Below are 8,167 nucleotides of genomic sequence, written 5' to 3'. Positions count from 1 at the left end.
ATATTTGTAATATCTTTATGCTAACTTTGCTAATATTTACTTTAGCTCAACTCATTTTGTTTTCACTTCACAACTACTTTGGCATTGTTTTAATCCAGTACTGTTAAAAGAAATATAATGCAAGGCACATGTGAGATTTTCTAGTTGTCATATTAAAGAAGCAGGTGAAATAAATTATATATTTTATTTAACCCACTATATCCTATTATTTCAACATGCAATCAATAAGAAATTTTAAATGAGATTTTTTTTTTATACTATGAAATCTTGTGTGTATTTTACACTTATAGCACATCTCAGTTTGGACTAGTCACATTTTACATGGACAAAGCCACATGTGGCTAGGGACTACTATGGGCAGAATAGTTCCAAGCTGTGGCATTTATGAAATCATGACTGACATGATGGTTATATATTTTTAAATGCATGTTAAACAAATATGCTGCTTTTCGAATTTTCAAGTTTGAATTAGTAAACGGAATATGTACCACACTGTGGGGAACACTGACTTGAAAAGCAGTTCTTGTATCTCTCTATGTATATATGGATCTATCTATTTGGGTTGCAGTAATATGCATGATGGATGGAGTTTATATGCATGGGTCTCTGCATGGCTGTATGTACTTACCTGTGGTCCCCAGCACATGATCCATACAGCTTTTTGCCCATACAAAAGCACAGCAAAGTATAAGAAATGAGACTAATATAACCCTACTTGATTTATTTTTTTACAAATGAAACATTTACTATCATAGTATGTATATATTGTACATATGTGTGATACCATCTATGTAATGAATATGTGTGTGCATGTATATATGTGTAATATATGTAACATATATGTATGTCTGTATATATGTTTATATGTATGTATGTCACACATCCTAGGCCATTGCTGCTTCCATCTGCACTTAGGGCTGGTGTGTGGTCCCTAACCCACTTTGGTAGGTGGAATAATGGTCCCCCGAAGGAGTATTAATTCTAATCCCCAACACCTGTGAATGTTACCTTACATGACCAAAGGGACTTTGCAGATGTGATTAAGTTAAGGATCTTGAGATAGGGGGATTATCTGGTATTATTCAGGTAGGTCCAATGTATTCACAATGGTCCTTATAAATGAAAGAGGGAGGCAAGCGAGTCAGAGTGAGAGAAGGTGTGATGAGGGATGCAGAGGTCTGAGTGATGTGGTGTGAGCAAGACTTGACCTGATGTTGCTGGCTTTGAAGATGTGGGAAGGCACCATAAGGCAAGGAATGTGGGCTTCCCCTAGAAGCTGGACAAGGTGAGAAAATGGATTCTGATCTAGAACCCCAACAGGAACATAGCCCTGCTGACTTTTTGGTTTTATTCCAGTGAGAGCCATTTCAGACTTCTGACTTGCAAAACTATGGGATAAATATGTGTTGTTTCAAGCCCTAAGTATGTAGTAATTTGTGACAGAGGCAATAATAAACTAATATGTCCATCCTCAGTAATTGGTTGATTAAAACTGTATCACTGTCAAGTTTTTTTTCATTTAAACAAATTTCAATAGCTTTAGGGGTACAAGTAGTTTTTGGTTATGTGAACGAATTGTATAGTAGTCAAGTCTGAAATTTTAGTGCATGCATCACCTGAGTCGTGCACATGGTACCCAATATGTGTTTTTTAAAATCTCCCACGCCCCTTACATCCTCCCTTCTGAGTCTCCAGTGTCCATTATAACACTCTGTATGCCTTTGCATACCCATAGCTTAGCTCCTCTGTATGTGTGAGAACACTTGGTATTTGGTTTTCCTTTTCTGAGTTACTTCACTTAGAATAATGGCCTCCAGTTCCGTGAAAGTTGCTGCAAAAGACATTATTTTTTTCTTGTTTATGATTGAGTAGTATTCCATGGTGTGCATGCGCACACACACACACACACACACATACACATATAGACATATATATATATATCTCACATTTTCCTTATCCACTTACTGGTTTATGGTCACTTAGGTTGGTTCCATGTCTTTTCAATTGTGAATTGTGTTGCAATAAACATATTTGTGCAGGTGTTTTTTTTCATCTCATGACTTACTTTCCTTTGGGTAGAAACCCAGTATTGGGATCGCTGGATAGAATGCGAGGTCAACTTTTAGTTCTTTGAGAAATCACTGTATTGTTTTCCATAAAGGTTGTGCTAATTTACATTCCCACCAGAAGTGTATAAATGTTTCCTTTTCACCACATCCATGTCAACATCTATCGTTTTTGGACTTTTTAAGAATGACCATTCTAGTGGGGTAAAGTGATGTCTTACTGTGGTTTTTTGTTTGTTTGTTTGTTTTTGTTTTTCTGAGACAAAGTCTCACTCTTGTCCCCCAGGCTGGAGTGCAATGGCGCGATCTCGGCTCACTGCAACTTCACCTCCCGGGTTCAAGCAATTCTTCTGCCTCAGCCCACTGGGTAGCTGGGATTACAGCTCCCTGCCACTATGCCCGGCTAACTTTTGTATTTTTAGTTGAGACAGGGTTTCACCATGTTGGCCAAGCTGGTCTAGAACTCCTGACCTCAGGTGATCCACCCACCTCAGCCTCCTAAAGTGCTGGGATTACAGGCGTGAGCCACCGTGCCCGGCCCTCACTGTAGTTATAATTTGCATTTCCCTGATGATTAGTGATGTTGACCATTTTTTTCATGTTTGTTGGCCACTTGTATATCTTCTTTTGAGGAAGGTCTGTTCATGTCCTTTGCCCATTTTTAAATGTGATTATGTTTTTTATTCTTGCTGATTTGTTTGAGTTCCTAGCAGATTCTGGATGTTAGTCCTTTGTCAGATGCATAGTTTGCAAATATTTTCTCCCATTCTGTAGGCTGTTTGTTTACTGTGATGATTGTTTCTTTTGCTGTGCAGAAGCTTTTTAGTTTAATTTATCACTTACTCATTTTTGTTTTTGTTTCATTTGCTTTGGAGTCTTAGTCATAAATTGTTTGCCTAGGCCAATATCCAGAAGAGTTTTTCCTAGGTTTTCTTCTAAGATTCTTATGGTTTCATGTCTTAGATTTAGGTCTTTAATCCCTTTTGAGTTGATTTTTTGTATATGGTGAGAGATAAGGATCCAATTTAATTCTTCTACATGCGGCTATCCAGGTTTCCCAGTACCATTTATTGAATAGAGTGTCCTTTCCCCAATTTTGTTTTTTGATGCTTTGTTTCAGATCACTTGGTCCTAAGTATTTAGCTTTATTTCTAGGTTCCCTATTCTGTTCCATTGGCCTGTAAATCTACTTTTATACCAGTACCATGCTGTCTTGGTTACTATTGCTTTGTAGTATAATTTGAAGTCAGGCAATGTGATGCCTCCAGATTTGTTCCGTTTAGGATTTCTTTGGCTATTTGGGCTCTTTTTGGTTCCATATGAATTTTACGATTTTTTTTTATTTCTGTGGGAAAAAAATCTATTGGTGTTTTGATAGGAATTGCATTGAATATGTAGATTGCTTTGGATAATCAGATTATGGTCAATTTCATGATATTCTTCCAATCTATGATCATTGGATGCCTTCACATTTGTGTCACATGATACTTTCAAGTTCTTTAGATTGGAAAATGAGCCCATTTTATAACACCCATATCAAACACCTCTTTTCCTGGGATGTTTTCCTGAACCACTTTGGCTGAGATGTGAGGACTCTCTCCTTCCTTTCTTGCCTCCACGTTCTCAGTACTGGCCCCTGACATTGGACATATCACACTGTGCTACAGTCATATATGTGAAAGCCCGTGTCCCCCACTAGACTGTTTGCAGGGTCTGGCATCTCCACAGCCAGCGCTTGATTGGCCCCAGAAATATTTGAATGCTTGAGCAAGTGCCTCAAGACTTGGATCTTACCTTTCTATAAAATGACTTGTCAAGGCCATGGTCATAGGTCTGCATATTTCTTCTTTTCTGCCTCATCTATGTCCCTGCATTTGAGAGTTGTTCATTTTCTTTTTGAAATGGTCTGAGGCCTTTCTTTTGGAAGCTCTTTAGCCAACTAAATGATATTTTTATTTAGTTTTCTTTTAGAAATTCATTATCACTTTGCAGAATATTACTGGGAAATTGATGTAGAGTCTCAATGTCTCCTCCTCTGTTAGCCTGGAAAGACATATGCCCAGACCTTTGCAGCCTGAACATTGGCTCTTATATGCCTTGAGACCTAAGGGTGCTGAGACCAGCTCTGTCCCTTGGCATGTGGCCTGATGCACGTCCGTTCTCAGCAGCAGCGTTGCTGCAACTGGTCAGTGATTATACTCACACCTGTATTTAGGCTTGGGAATGATTACAGTAGTTCTTGTAAAGTGACTAAGTGCATTCTAAGTGTTCATACTTCTGAAGTGTATTTTGTTAATTATCCTTCTCATGGTTGAGGATTTTAAATTTTAAGAAATCTCCATTTTCTTGAGTGCAGTCCGGTGTTTACAATTCTACCTTTTAAGCAAAATGTCATCCCTTTAGTTTTCGGTCATCTTACCCCAGTGTCATTTAGAATGAATGATTTTAAAAACACAGAGAGAATATTCTTTCACTGGCAGTGGATGTGGCAGACCAATCACTTCAGTAGAAACTTGTGTCATTCAAAATTATGAAGTTCATACAACATTGAAAAAGCTCTTAATGTGGATTGTGGTTACAAAAAGTCAAAACGAAACATGAGTCACGCAGCCTGTAGTTATCAGTTCTGCTTTAATGGACGGTGGTGGAATCATTTTAGAGGGTAGAAGGTTAGGACTCAGAGTGTGGGGTGAAATAAAGATACATATCTGGACTCCGAGTGTGGGGTGAAATAAAGATACATATCCAGAAGTTCAGATCCTGGGTAGGTAAGCAGCATGTAGGGTAAAGGTGTCAAATATGAGATTCAGGCAACTCTGCTAATTGCACTTGGAAATCCCATTTACTTCTGAATGCCCTGTAGAGAGCATGGCTCAACTCAGCCCCTGTGTTGATTGTTCATAGATGAGATGCTTACCCCTGGCTAGGTGTCCACCCACAGAGGAGAGGTAGAGTCATAGAGTGGAAACTTCCTCTATAGTCATTTGGGAGTTAGGGAGATGAGTCTCTCTTAGCTTTCATGAAAGGCATCTGCCATACCCCGTGTCTCCAGCCACAGCATTGATGTTGAGTCCTAAACCTACATCTGCATTTGTCTGCTTGCTTTAGGGCTTTTGGCAGCCCTCAGTTTACCTATTTCAAAGACCATTCAACTATTGCCTATCTATCCTTTAGTTTGTTTTTTTTTTTTTTTTTTTTTGAGACAGAGTCTTGCACACCCAGGCTGGAGTGCAGTGACGCAAACTTGGCTCACTGCAACCTCCGCCTCCCAGGCTCAAGTGATTCTCTTACCTCAGCCTCCTGAGTAGCTGGGATTACAGGTGCCCACCACCATGCCTCGCTAATTTTTATATTTATAGTTTTGGTAGAGACAGGGTTTCACCATGTTTGCCAGGCTGGTCTTGAACTCCTGGCCTCAAGTAATCCGTCCACCTCAGTCTCCAAAAGTGCTGGGATTACAGGCGTGAGCCACCACCCCAGCCCTTTATTTTTTTGATTGTAGGTGTTTTGGTTTGTTTTCTCTTTGGTTTGTATTATCTGAACTTTTCTTTTTATGTAATTAGCTTTGTTAGTCTTTTCTTTTGGGTTTCTCCCACTGTAAAAATGTTAAAAAATGACTTTTTAAAAGTATTTTAAATTATTTTGCTGTTTTCAATGCTTTATGTTTTAAATGAAACACTTTTGTTTTTAAAATTTTTAATCTTTAATCTGTCTCTAATTTATTTGGGATAAGGTGTGAGGTAGGGTTCACATTTATTCTTTTCAATGTCCTCACTTTCCCATAATAACATTTGTTGATTAATTCATCTTGCCTCATGAATTTGCAATGTCATATAAAAAATACTACTTTTCTGTGTGTTTGAGTCTATTTCTGGAGGCGAGGATCGTGCTTTGATCACTGTGCCCTTCTAATCACTACAGCTTTATGATGTGTTTTTGTATGTGAGCAATGTACATTGCCATTATATTCATATGGTATATTCATTTCAGGTCAGCAGACTTGAAATACTGCTTTTTCTCTTTCTAGTTGGAGAGATTTTTGAGTAGTTCACTAGGTGACACCTTGCCGTTTTCTAAGTACAAGACTAGTCAACAGTTGGTTATTAAAGCAGAAAATATTGCTATTTTTATTTCAAATGCATCCCTTTTCCTATAGCTTTTAATAAAACATGTTGTTTAAGCATTATTTGGGTATAAATTCTGTTCTTAATTTTTATCACTTTGGGTTGTTGGCATTGGTACCAAAGCTGTATAGTGTACACCACTGTGCTGTTTTCTTGATCATTGCTGGCTGACTCTTTAGAGGAAGGAACCATTTGTTGTTGTTGTTGTTGTTGTTGTTGTGGGATACCACCTCACTTAAATTAGAAGGAAGTATCAGGAATACTCTACCTCCTGGAAGAAAAGCAGATGTTCAATGAAATATTTTTAGCTTCCCAGGGCCTCCCAGTCACAGGAAAAAGACAACTTCAAAATCTCCCTTAGCTTTTTTGAGATGGAGTCTCACTCTGTTGCCCAGGCTGGAGTGCAATGGTGCAGTCTCAGCTCACTGCAACCTCCACCTTCCGGATTTAAGCAATTCTCCTCCCTCAGTTCCCCAAGTAGTTGGGACTACAGGTGTGCACTACCACGCCCAGCTAATTTTTGTATTTTTAGTAGAGACAGGGTTTCACTGTGTTGGCCGGGCTGGTCTCAAACTCCTGACCTCAGATGATCTGCCTGCCTCGACCTCCCAAAGTGCTGGGATTACAGGTGAGAGCCACCACGCCCAGCCCTCCCTTAGTATTTTTACTATAACTATCTTTTGGCCACCTTTTAGGGGTATGTGTACATGACCTTTGTCCTTTTCCACCTTTTTCTTTTAGTTTTTCTCTTTTGTTTCTAGTCTAATCTCACTCCCACTCTCTGGCCATTAGCTATTTCACTGTGTCACTTCTGAGAAAACTGTCTCAGCCATCTCAGAAAAGCAGTTCTGACTGTTCTGAAGGAAATAAAAATAGCAGAGCAAGAAGTGAATGTGGGATGTTATTTTGGTCTGTGATGTCATCAGTCAATCACAATTCAACTTTCCAAATGTTGTTTGCAGGTCTGTTTAGGATTGTGGTATTTTAACTGGTTGGCTTCTGTATGATGTTTGAGAATGATTAATTCTCAAAATACGTTTTCCCTACTGAAAAGTAGCTGACTTAAAAGACACATGTTTCAAAGCTGAATGGAAGTCATCATTAACTGGCCTAAATGCAGGTCAGATGGGTTCCTAAGGGAAAGAGCATCCTTTGGTCCTTCTTCTCTCTTTGAAGCTTGAAGAGCTAACTGTTCAATGCATACATGGCTTTCACCTCTAATTAGTAGTTTTGCTGAATAAGTCCTGGATTATCAAGAACCTAACCAACCAACTCCGAAGAATACAGAATGTTTTAGAATTTAACTTTCATCAGAGCAACTTTTTCAGTCCTGAGCAAAGTAGTTACTCTTTTGAAATGAAAAAACATGGGTAAATGTCAGAGAGCTGAAAAACGATTCATGTCATTTCTGAAACATTCACATTCAAATAATACCAGTGCCAACCAAATTCTAGTGAATTCTATAATGATCGCATTGTCAGATAAAATGTGGAGGCTGGTGTTTACAAGCCATGTCTTGCAATAAATATAGCAAATGCAGGGAACCAGAAAAGTCATTCTTCTGTGGTCATTTGTAATCTACCTATAAGAAGGAAGGAAGAGCAGTGTAGGGCAAAGTTGTAGTATTCAGCAGAATTGCCCTCAAGTATGAATCTAAAAGGCTGAATGATTGATTGTGGGAAGATTTCCGTAAATGATACTCAAATTAAAACATTAAGTGAGTGACTTTAAGCAAAATTACATTGCCACATGCAATTTATTCACTGAAAGGAACTTTTAAAATAAGATGAATAATACAAAAAAAAAAAAAATCCTGAGATCTAGTTAGATAATACAAGCTTTTCTTTTCTTTTTCCTCTTTCCCCCAGCCCCAGCTTCTAAATTGAACACCTGTCAGATTTTTTTTTCCTTTCATTTCTTTGACTTGTCAGAGAAAAAAGGTCAGACTGATCACCAGCTCTACTTTTTAACAGACAG

The 8,167-nt window shown here is 38.4% G+C and overlaps 1 protein-coding gene and 1 long non-coding RNA gene across 34 annotated transcripts in view; both read left to right on the top strand.

Annotated features, from left to right (window-relative positions):
* LOC105483059 (fragile histidine triad diadenosine triphosphatase) overlaps window positions 1–8,167 on the top strand; it is a 1,492,666-nt gene that overhangs the window by 1,044,520 nt on the left and 439,979 nt on the right. The window lies entirely within an intron of this gene.
* Window positions 1–8,167, top strand: part of LOC139361988 (uncharacterized) — a 47,369-nt gene that overhangs the window by 6,824 nt on the left and 32,378 nt on the right. The window lies entirely within an intron of this gene.

Source organism: Macaca nemestrina, chromosome 2, assembly GCF_043159975.1.
Source record: "Macaca nemestrina isolate mMacNem1 chromosome 2, mMacNem.hap1, whole genome shotgun sequence".
In the NCBI taxonomy this organism is placed as follows: domain Eukaryota; kingdom Metazoa; phylum Chordata; class Mammalia; order Primates; family Cercopithecidae; genus Macaca; species Macaca nemestrina.
Note: the sequence above shows the minus strand (reverse complement) of the source record. Positions and strands in the feature narration are given on the sequence as shown.